This window comes from Phascolarctos cinereus, unplaced genomic scaffold (genome assembly GCF_003287225.1).
Source record: "Phascolarctos cinereus isolate Bilbo 61053 unplaced genomic scaffold, phaCin_HiC Scaffold_4;HRSCAF=312, whole genome shotgun sequence".
NCBI classification, from domain to species: Eukaryota; Metazoa; Chordata; class Mammalia; order Diprotodontia; family Phascolarctidae; genus Phascolarctos; species Phascolarctos cinereus.
In genome coordinates, this window is record NW_027555847.1 from 127,213,844 (window position 1) to 127,225,943 (window position 12,100).

Below are 12,100 nucleotides of genomic sequence, written 5' to 3' on the forward strand. Positions count from 1 at the left end.
AATAACTACCTTGTGGGTCAGGTACTATTAATATCCTCATTTTACAGATGAGGAAACTGAGGCTCAAAGAGCTTTAGTGACTGATTGCTTGATAGTAAAACTTTGATAGCAAGACTTGAACTGGAGTCTTCCAGACTTCAAATCCAGTGTTCTACCAACTACCTAAGCTGCATGGCACCTATTTAGCAAATATAATAACTCAAAATTAGAAGCTCTCAACTGGGTTTCTTCCTCTAGGTGAACTCCCCAGCCTGGTTCTGTTGAAGTTCAGGTATTCAGGGGTGCTGGAACCCCAAAATCATGACACATCGGTCCTGCCCAAATAAATTCAACCCAAGCCTTCTTTCAGCCCAAAACAAGGTTTATTAGAACATTCGCCATATTGGCCAGACTCTTAAGGAATCTGAACATTACTGAGCTATTGGCTAGATTATAAGAATCTGAGCTTTTGGCTAGACTCTTAAGAATCTGACCACCATAATGGAGATAAGATAGACCTTATATACAGAAAAACTGTAAGAGGGATCTAGGAAGGATCTTGCCAGAAGTGACTGGGAGGTTGAGAATGGGGTCTAGATAGGGTCAAGGGTGAGAAGGAGCCAGGGGCCGTAGGGAGGTAAGACCGTGGAGGGCTAGGCTAGGTTAAGGGTAACAAAATTGGGGGATTGGGCAGTATGCTATAACAAAAGGCCAGTTTATAGGACTATAGCCTCAGGGGAATGCCAGAGACCTCCTTGATCAAGTGGCAGAATTCTAGGAGAATCCCTTAGACAAATGGGACCCAAATTCTTTTTTAGGGTAAGGGGCAAAGGTCTCAGCTTGGGCCCATACCCCATCAGTTTAGCTCTACTCCTCCAATCAGACCTCAGCAATAGCCTCAGCATCAGCGTCAGAATGTCCTAGGCTTTTGACCCCATGAAGTTTATATGACAGCCTGTTTTTTGAGGCTTGACTATGGTGCCAAAATTGCTAGTTCTAGTTTGGGACATTCTCAGTCTCTGTGTCTCTGGAAATAAGTGATTTTCCTTCCTTTCAGTTGTAGGTACATTTTCTCATTGTCTCCACTCAAGCAATTCAGATGCCTTTGACCTTTCCAGCTCTCTCTGAGGTCTCAGCCTTAGAAAACAAGAGGAGTGTTTCCAATGCTACAATGTCTCCTGACAGAACTTTCTATTCAAAAATAGTAGCAGGGGTCCAGGTCTCCAGGGCATTGCTGGTTACCTCATCACTCCATTTGCTTTGGGGTAGCAGCAGCTCTCTCCCTTTTTGCTCTTCCTGCCAATAGAGACATCGGTTTTGGCAGTAGCACTGGGATGTGTCAGACAGCTTCCCGACAGACAGACTCTCTTTCCTGATCATGTTCTGTTCTTGCCACCGGGCTTATCTATTATGTAGGAGGGGACAGCCTGTAGTGCCCAGTACCTGCCCAGGGCCACTTTCCAGGTCTTCTTATTGCAAGGGGAAAGAGAGAAGAAGGGGGGTGGGGTGGGGAGAGAACAGTAAAATTCTGATGCCCCCTTATTTCAGATTCTTCCCTCTATCTGATAGCATAGGGTGGATGGGAGAAACTTATCTGAGTATAGTAACTTGGGTGTTTTGAGTCTCACCACGTCAGAGTATTGTCAGTCACATTTTTTCACTGTCCTTAGAAGGTAGGTAAAATTACTGGTTGATGGGGGGAGTGGAGACAGGAAGAACTTTTGTTTGAATGACACATAGAGGTAGGTGCAGATTTATATCAAGTCTAGTCTGAGGATAGAGTCGAGATTCAGATCTAGCAGTCTGTGTCTAATTTTGCCCCCTTACCTCCTCTACTCCCACTCCTCTCAGGGATTTTCCCTATCAGTTATCAGCACCTAAGCCTTCATTTGGGTACAGTAGAGACTTAACAACACCTCCTCTATTATTAAAAGGGAGGTCAAATTGTCAGGTAGTTAGCCTGGGAAGTAAACAGAGTTTGCCTTATAAGGAAGGGCGTACTTCTGTGTCTCTATGTAGAATTGTTAGGTGAGGATTTAACTGTTACCCCTTGGGCTTTGCTACTTGAATACTAATGGGAGTTAGAGGACTTTGGTTAACACTCTGCCTCTGCTAGTCAGGATTTGTGTGACCTTGATAACTTCTCTGGGCCTCTGGTTTCTTCATTTGATTCAATTCAACAAACATCTATTAAGCACCTACTGTGTGCTAGGTAGGTACTTTGTTAGGCATTGAGGATAGAAAGATCACCCTGCCCTTTCAGAAAAACACTGGCAAAGTAGAGAGAGGTAGGTTAAGAATGGCCTGGGTTTGAATCCCACCTCTAATACTGCTGTGCAACCATGGACAAGTCATTTAGACTCTCTGAGCCTCAGCTTCCTTACCTGTAAAATAGTATGATAATAGCACCTACATCACAAGATTGTTGTAAGGCTCAAATGAGATGATATCTATAAAGTATTATATAAATATTGTTTATAAATAGTATTATATTCTATTGGCAGGATACAGTATATACACAGATAAATACATACAAAGTTATACAAAGTAATTTTAAGAAGGAGAATCCTCTAGTTCTAGTTTAATGATCTTTTCCCCTTCCAATATGATCTGTTTTCTCTTGAGGTTTTCTAGAAAGGAATCATACATTTAGATCTTAGAAATTATCTTAGAAAGGATCTTAGAAATTTTCTTGTCCAATTCCTTCATGAATAAACTGATGTAGTGGGGAAGGATGAGATAAATAAGATAGATCCTTCTCCTGGGTTACTATGAAGAAAAAGTGCCTCTAGAAAATTAATATATGGGGAAGAGAACCCTTCAATGAGGTATTGTGTAAGGGAATTAAAGGCTATAGAGTGCCCAAAGGGGACCCACAGCAATCCTGAGTATAGCCCAACCAGATTAAAATGTCATTGGGAAAAATTAACAAAATAACTAAAAGTATGATAAAACATAGATAATACTAATATATGTGTTTCCTAAGTCAATATATGGCCTGCAAGGATCCTTATGTACAGTTCAGTGGTCCTGGTTTCTATTTGTATTTGACATCATGAGCATAGAGGCCATTTTCCTCCATTACTGTCCCCATCTTCATCTGGTGTTGTCTTAGGGAAGTTTTATACCATATTTTGTGATCCAGGGTAAGAACCTAATCTTCCTGGTGGCTATTGAAGGAATGTATTCCTTTTTTAGTCTTAAAAGATGGTACTTCCCCACTTGATTGGGAGATACATTAAAATATCAATAGCAGTACTTTTTTTAGTAGCAAATGTAGTTGGAAGTCAGACTATCTCATAATCAGCTGATTTTGACCCCCTATCCCAGCTCAGTTTATATAATCACTCAAAATAAAGGGTAGAAAACAGAAATAAGGAATATTAATATGTGCCCACTCCTTGTTATTCCTTTATAAAGTGTAAAGATGTTCCCTTTATTTAATTAGAAGTGATACTTGGCATTGGCTGGGAAAGGACTGGCTGCATTTCTGGCGGCCCTTACAAGAAGCTAGATTAACAGCCCAAACTTTCAATGGAGGAGAAGCCCAGCCTAGAAGATTCACAGAGCTGGAAGAGGAGAGGGCTCCAGAAACTGCTTAAAGTTGGAAGAGCAGAAAAACAGGTGGAAGCAACTTCTATGAATAGCAGGAACAAAGACCCTGGAAGTGAGGTTGTGAAGGTTGATAAGGCAGGAGTTGTGTTGGGATGGATGTTATTTTGCTGGACTCTCTCCCCTTCCCAATATTTATTTCTTTTCTTCCTTTGGGCTCCCTCTTGGGAACCTGAAGCCTTTTCCTTTGGGTATGGTGAAAGCCTGTTTACCTTTATTTTCTTTGTCTTCTAAGTGGCATTGAAATAAATGGGGTTAACCACAGGCATTGCTAATCTGAGTGTACTTATTGGAAATGAAGTTGGGAGGAAACATTGAAGGGAGCAACTGAAGAAAGGAAACAGATTTAAAACTTCAGTGCTTTGCTGGAAGATTGTCTCTGGCTAGGGGCTAGAAGATGAAAAATAATAATTATAGATTCATTTATGACATCTTCATAGAGAAGAATTAAAATGTTTATACCAGGAACCACATCGAGGCAATGAACTAGTAGTACGGCAAGAATAAATAGCAGTGGCTGAACCTCTTGGCTAACCACCCTACCCCACCACTGATACACAAAAAACTATAAACAAAGTGATGCCCATCAGCTTCAGAATGGCTAAACGTTGTGGTACATGGACACAAGGGAATATTGCTGTTCTTTAAGAAATGATGAATATGATGAATACAAAGAAGCATGAAAAGACTTATATGAACTGATGCAAAATGAAGTAAACAGAACCAGGAAAACAATCTATGTAATATACACAATTCCTACAACAATGGAAATGGGAAGAACAAGCACAAAACAATTGAAGCTGAGTGGTGGGAAATTATAATGACAAAGCTTCACCCCAAAGAAGACAGATGAAAAGGTACCTCCAACCCCCTTCTTTGCAAAGGGAAGAGGGAGAGGAATCAGGTTTGGTTCTTTCAGATAATAAAGCTAATAAAGATGGGTTATATCAGGACAGGCATATGAGAGCACTGTGAATTTGTTCAACCATTCTGGAAAACAGTTTGTGGCTGTTCTCCAAAAATCACTAAAGTATGCATCCCCTTTGACCTAGAGAACATATTATTAGAGATGTACCATAAGGAGGTCAAAGACAGAGGGAAAGGACCCACATGTACAGGAATATTTATAATAGCATTTTTGTCGTAACAAAAAGCTAAAAGCAAAATAGATGTCTATCAACTGGGCAATGGCTGAACAAATTTTGGTTTATGCATGTTCTATTGTTTTGGGACAGTTGTTTGGCATTATGGAGTCTTTCCTGGGAGTACATAGGGTTCCCCTACTGATTCTTTCTTTCTACAATTGGACTCAAAGCACCATGTCCCCCAAGTGAAGGTGTAGTTATCAACAGGTTAAGTCCTTGTCTGGGTACCTAGTTTATGTCTAAGGAATGGGCCAGCCAGAGACTTTGGAGAAAACTATCCCTTAATGAGTTCAGATGCTGAGAATAACATGTAAAAACAATGGAATCAGTTCAATCCAAAGCTTTATTGGCAGGTTGGGAAGAGGGGAAAGGGGAGAGGGAGAGAGGGCCCCAATTTACAATTCAGACACACATTATCATGTAAGAGTGGCACTGTATTAGAGCCTTGGGAAGGTGTACTCCAAAGTGCCCCTCTGAGAGTGGGGTTCTAATGCACTAATTTTGGGTGCTCCCCCTCCGTGGCCAATTTACATATCAAGGGACAGGATAAAATATTATTTGGGGGTTTATCGGGGAGAAAAACAAGCTGGTGGTGGACAAGATACTATTTTGCGCACACAGCTGTACTAACCTTAGACAAGTATTATAGTCAATATTTTTTCCATGAGTATCTTCTATAAGTTCGCAGCTTCCCTTAAGGGGAGACCATCATGATAGCCTCAAGATCATTGGGCCTAATCTTATAACAGTGGTTTTCACGCATAGATTCTATAAGCTATGGTCTCTCTTAAGGGAAAACTATCATGGTGGTCTCAAGACCACCAGGCCTAATCTTATAAATTTTAAAAAATGAGGAAAATGACAAATCAATGTTGAGAGATTTGTATGAACTAATGTGGAATGAAATGAGTAGAACCAGAAGAATAGTTTACATGATGATCACAACAATAATGTCAGTAGAAACAACTCTGAAAGAGCTCAGAATGCTGATGAAATCAGCCACCAATCATACCTGTTAAGACTGATGATGAAACAAACATACCTCTTACCTCTTGGTAAAGAAGGAAAGGACTCTTTAGGTTCTCAAATGGAGCCCTTTGACTGAATCCAAACTTCACAGAACAAATCCTTTTATTAAGGGGGGATTTGTTCTGTAAAGTTTGGATTCAGGCAAAGGGCTGCACTTGAGATCTAGAGGGCCACATGTGGCCTTGAGGCTGCACGTTCTTCACCCCTGGACTAGAGGTACAAAGACAGACGTGTTCTTAGACATCTTCAAAGTGTTCATTTTAAAAAAATAAATAAATGTGTATATATGTGTGTACATATACATACACATATACATACAAACTTCTACTAGGAGAAGAGAGAAGATAGACTGGTGTGTAGCATCAGACATAAAAAAGAAGGTCAATAAAGCGCTTTAAAAGTTGCATAGAGAGAAGGAAAAGGAGGTGCAGAGGTGGATACAAATATAACAAAAATAGAATAATTTATATTACCTTGTTAAATAGATACATATGTGTATGTATATATGTATATGCATATATACACATATACTTTTACTATATATATATCTATATACACACACACATCCATACATACACACACATATGGGCAGCTAGGTGGCACAGTGATAGAACACTGGGCCTGGAGTCAGGAAGACCTGAGTTAAAATCTAGCCTCAGACACCAATGAGCTGTATGACCCTGGGTAAGTCACTTAACCCTATTTGCCTCCATTTCCTCATCTGTAAAATGAACTGGAGAAAGAAATGGCAAATTACTTCATTGTCCAAATGGGGTCACAAAGAGTCATACATGAGTGAAACAATTGAACAATAACAACAAATGGGTATGTATATGTGTGTGTGTGTGTGTAGATATATGGATATATATGTTTATATATATATGTATTTGGCAGAAGTCCATAGTTTCTTGTACAGTCCTCTTGGAATACTTTGTGTTTTAAAATATTTGTGGTTATTGATAATTGTTGAATTCACAATAAAAATTTTATTTTAAAAAATGAGTGTAGAACACTGCATATAATGTTATACTTTAACTGTTGGTTAGTTTTGTTTAACTTTTTTCTTTTTTGTTTTCTGTAATGCTGTTTTGGAGTACAAGGAGAAGTGAGGTGTATTGGAAAATGGAGGTGATACAAAGACAAAATATATCAATAATTATTTTTTAAAATGAAATAAGTCACCTCCTTGCCCATAATAGATGTCCTAACAAATAGATTCCTTATTGATGGGGACACTTTCCAAAAACTCTTATTCAGGCAATATTGCACTTTATAAAGCTTAAAGTGTTAATGTATGTAATTTTTATTACTATGATAGCCCTTCTGAGTTACTCCCCTCCCCCAACTCACTCTCAAAGGCTGGTATCCCAGAAACAACTACTTCAGGTTCATGCTACTTATGGGTTAGAATAACACTAAAGCTTGAGTCCCCACTGATACATTTACTGTTAATAGCCAGTCAATTGGCACAATTAGCTCACAGCAAAGGCACTTACTGGAATGGTATGACATGAAAAATAATGACAAAACATTCCTGCAGAAACCTGGGGCACATTCTCCCACAAATATACACAGCATTAGTGGGAAAGGTGGGCACACACCTAGAGCATACTAATAGAAAGTCAGGGGTGTAGGAGTTATCATCTCCTATTCCTATTATCATCACCAATTCTATCATCCCTACCTCCTGGCTTTCTTAACTTTCTTCAAGTCCTAGCTAAAATTCTACCCTTTATAGGAAGAGTTTCCTAATTCCCCCTCATTCTAGTGCCTTCAATTTATTCTGTACCTAACTTGTTTGTATGTTGACTTCCCTATTAGACCATGACCTTCTTGAGAACATCGACTGCATTTTGTCTTTCTTTGTACCCCCTGTCCCTAGCACAGTGCCTGGGACATAGTAAGTGTTTAATAAATGTTTTTGACTAACTGAAATGTAAATGGCCCAGGCAACTCACACTCACTGCGCTGCAGGGCCCCAATTTTCTTTATCCTTTCTTGGTGTCCTGATGTTGTTCCTTTGAGGTGCAGATCCTTCAGCTGTTTTCCCTAGACCTGTTCTACCAAGTTCAATTCACAATGGCTACTACTAATTCTCTTTCCTCACAAAGCCCTTCCAGAGCTCCTCCATGCCAAAGCCTTCCAAAGCTCCTCCGTGCTGAGGCCTTCCAGAGCTCCTCCATGCAGTGTCCCTTGAGACTGTCTTACTTCTGAAAGGCCACCAGGCACACAACTGATTTTTCACTTAGCCAAGGCTAGTAACCCTCCTCTAATCTGATCAAGTTTGATAGAGGAGTTTCTTCAAACATCATAGAGGGGTAATAAAGTATAAACACTTCATTGCACGTAATTTAGGACTTTATTGTCTCAGTTAATCACCCTTTCCAATCTGTGATTTTGTCAACTGTGCTGGGAGAAAGCCAAGTGATCAGAGGACTGGACTACATCATGAGAGAACCCCCACTACATTATGAATGGCATTCAGCCCCAGAACAATCCAAAGTCTCCATGGTGAAAAAACTAGCAATTTAGATGAAATTGGCCTAACCATTTACCTTGGAAGTATTAAAGTGAGTAAAAAACATTTAGTGACCATACTGTAACTAGATGGGCTGTCCAATACATTAGAACATCAGTGCATATCTCTCAGACAAGAAGTAAAATAAATGTTCATTAAATGCTTACCATTTGCCAGGCACCATATTAAGCACTTTACAGGTATTATATCATTTGAGCCTCACAACAATACTGGGATGTAGGTGCTATTATTATCCTCATTTTACAATTGAGGAAACTGAAACAGACAGAGGTGAAGTGACTTGCCCAGAGTCACACAACCACTAAGTGTCTGAGGCAGAATTTGTACTCAGACCTTCCTGACTCCAGGCCCAAGGTTCAATCTACTGCCTTTCTTAGTTGCCTCAAACACTAAAGTTGAGTGCTGGGCTAGATCCAGAGTCCAATAATATGGGGAAACCACAAAATATAAGATTTGGAAGTTGAATGGAACTTTCTAGAATTCAAATATCTACCTCAACAAAATTTTCCTCTAAAATATGCTTAACAACTAGTCATCCAGCATTTAGTGAAAACCTCTAGCCAAGGGGAAATTATTAATTCCTCTTTGACCATCCCCAGTCTTCTCTTTTCTAGGATAAAAATCAATAGTCCTTTCAACCCATTCTCATAAGATATAATATTAAGGCCCTGTTCCTGTTAACCCACCTTTGGACACTCTCCAGTTTATAATGGCCTTCCTTAATTATGGCACCCTAAACTGAACATCACATACCAGATGTTCAAAGTGGGCCTATGACCTCCCTGGACATTTGGCCTCTCTTAATATTGCTCAATATCACATTAGCTTTTTTGGCAGCCATATCACACTGTGGTCTTATCCTAAGCTTGTAGTCCACTGATATCTCCAGATCTTTTTTACCTATCAACTACTTTCTGGCCCTGCCTCCCTGAGCTTAGACTTGTGAAAATGTTTTTTTTTTTTTTAACCCAGATATAAGACTTTACATTTCTCCCAGCCAAATGTCACTTTAAAGTGGGTCCAATATTCTAGCCTGCAGAGATGTTTTTGGATCCTGACAAGGTTATCTAGTGTGTTATCTATCCCTTCCACCTTTGTGCAGTCTTCAAATTTGATAATTCCTTTATCAAATTTACTGATACAACTGTTAAACAGCGAAAAGCCAAGCACAGATCTCTGGGGGCATTTTTCTGGAGGCCTCTTTCCAAGTTGACAAGGAACCATTAATGTCTGCTCTTTGAGACTGGCTATTGGGCTAATTCTGAATCCAACTACTATATTGTCACCCAAGCCCAACATCTTCTACCTTATCTACAGGAATAGCATGAGAGATTTAGTCATGTGCTTTGCTAAATCTACATTTACAGCATTCCCTTGATTTATCAGTCTAAGAACTATTTAGATGGTTATAATTTTCCAGATTAAGCCAGGCTTCATCAAGGAACAAATGGTCATTGCTCTCTTTTCTAGATATTCCCTAACCTACACTTTAATAATGTATTGTAGAATCTTTCCAGTCATCAAGGTCAAGTTCATTAGCTTATAGTTCACAAACCTGCCTTTCTTGCTTGCCTTTTTCTTTGAAATTGGGACAATGTTTGACATTTTCCAATCCTGCCATACCCATCCTGTTTTCTGTGATATTTAAAAAAATTTTTTATTCATTCATTCATTTATTTTTTAATTTACAAATTTTTTTGAGTTCCAAATCTCTTTTCCTCCAACCTCTCCCTCACCCATTGAAAAGGTAAGCAATATGATGCCCATTGTACATGTGAAGCAGATCATTCTTCAAAAAAATTTATATTGATACATTTCATTTTTACTTCACCTTCATTCCGCAATCTCTCTTTCCTTCTCCCTTCCACAGACCAATTCATTATAACATTATAACAAAGAAAAAAGAAAAGAAAAAGGTTAGTAAAACTAACCAGGGCATTCAAGTCCAACAAGCTATGCTTTACCTCTACAAAGAAAGATGAGAGCTTCATGATCTTTTAAAAATAAGGTTATATTTGTCTTTTTTTTTTAACATCACCACAATTTCACCCAGTATCTCTCCCACTTTGAGAGACTTTCCCATATAATAGATAATATTTTAAAAGACAAGTAAAAAGAGAAAAAATCCTCTTTGATGAAACATAACTGATCAACACATTGAAAAAGGCTGAACATATGTTCAATGTTCAAAATTTGTGGCTCTCCTACCTCTGCAAAGTGCTGGGGGCGGGGTGGTGCTCTCTTCTCATATATCTTCTTTCAAGCCATTTCACAACCATTTAAAGATCTCTGACAATAGCTCAGCAATCATTTTTGCCAGTATTGTCAGTACCTGAGTATGTAGTTCATCTGGGATGAAATTTGAACTCATCAAGGGCAATTAAGTGCTTTCTTACTATCTCTCTACTTATTTTGGATTTCAACTCTATTTTAGCTATATTTCATCTGTATCTTCCAGTTCAAAGATGATTCTCCTTGGTTGAGGAAAATAAATGGAAATAAGATTCAAGTTGTTTCATCTTCTCTTTGTATTGTTTTCTTTGCCCACATTCACCCCTAGCAGATCTGATTTTGATCGTTCTCTTTTCTCCAATATAGCAACAAAAATATTTATTTTTGTTGTGGTTGGTATTCCTCGTCACCCTCAGCTTATTCTGAACTTCAGTGCTTCTGACACTATTCTTAAAGGACTGTGCCATTTGTTTTTGTTCTTTTGTTTCTTGGGTTTTTTTGGCTAGGCAGTGGGGTTAAATGACTTGCCCAGGGTCACACAGCTAGTAAGTGTCAAGTGTCTGAGGCTGGATTTGAACTCAGGTCCTCTTGACTCCAGAGGCAGTACACTATCCGCTATACCACCTAGCTGCCCCTGGATTGTATCATTTGTATTCCTCTTCCTTTCTCTGTCTTTGTTTCCATCTTCTTCATATTTTTTTTTAATCTAACTTGGTTGATAAGTTTGCTTTGTATCCACTTTGATCTCTTTAGACTCTTCCCTCTTTTCCATCTCAGTGGGATTGTTTTTTTGTGTGTCTTCTTAATTTCATTCTTGAGGGCTTCCCACTCTTCCTTGGCTGTATTCTATAGAATATTACCAGTGGGATCCTTCCTTTCCTTTCTCTGTACCCTTTGAAATTTGCTCTCTCAAAATTTAGGGTTTATTTTGGATTATGCTTAGCTTTCCTCTCCCTCTCACAAATTCTCAGAAGAGAGATTAGGGCTAGGTACACACATTTCAGAGCCATGAGTACAGAGATAATTAAACCCATGAGTTGATGATGTAATCAAGAGAGAGACTATAGAGATAAAAGAAAGATGTCTAGTATATCTAGTTCACTTTGTTTTCTTTATTTGTTCATGATCCTATACTTAACGTACAGACATCTGAGGCCATTGGTTTTATTGCTGACTTCCTTCTCAAATTTTGTGTGTGTGTGTGTGTGTGTGTGTGTGTGTGTGTGTGTGTGAGTGAGAGAGAGAATTTCTAGGCTTCTCTAATTCTGTTATTATTCCTACATTAAAGCTACTTTCTATGGCAGGGGTTCTTAACCCATTTGGTGTCATAGACTCCTCTTCCAGTCTTGTGAAATCTATGGCTCCCTTCTCAGAATAAGGTTTTTAAATGCATAAAATAAAATAAATATGATTACAAAGGGAACCAATTATATTGAAATAACATAATCTATTTCTCTATATAATATACATATGTATGCATATAGATACAGATATAAAAGTTCATAGACTTTAGATTAAGATTAAGAAGTCTTGCTCTATGGTATCTACCTTGGTAGATTATATA

The 12,100-nt window shown here is 38.7% G+C and overlaps 1 long non-coding RNA gene across 1 annotated transcript in view; it reads left to right on the forward strand.

Moving 5' to 3' along the window:
• The window catches only part of LOC110221924 (uncharacterized), a 32,663-nt gene that overhangs the window by 19,167 nt on the left and 1,396 nt on the right, over window positions 1-12,100 (forward strand). The window lies entirely within an intron of this gene.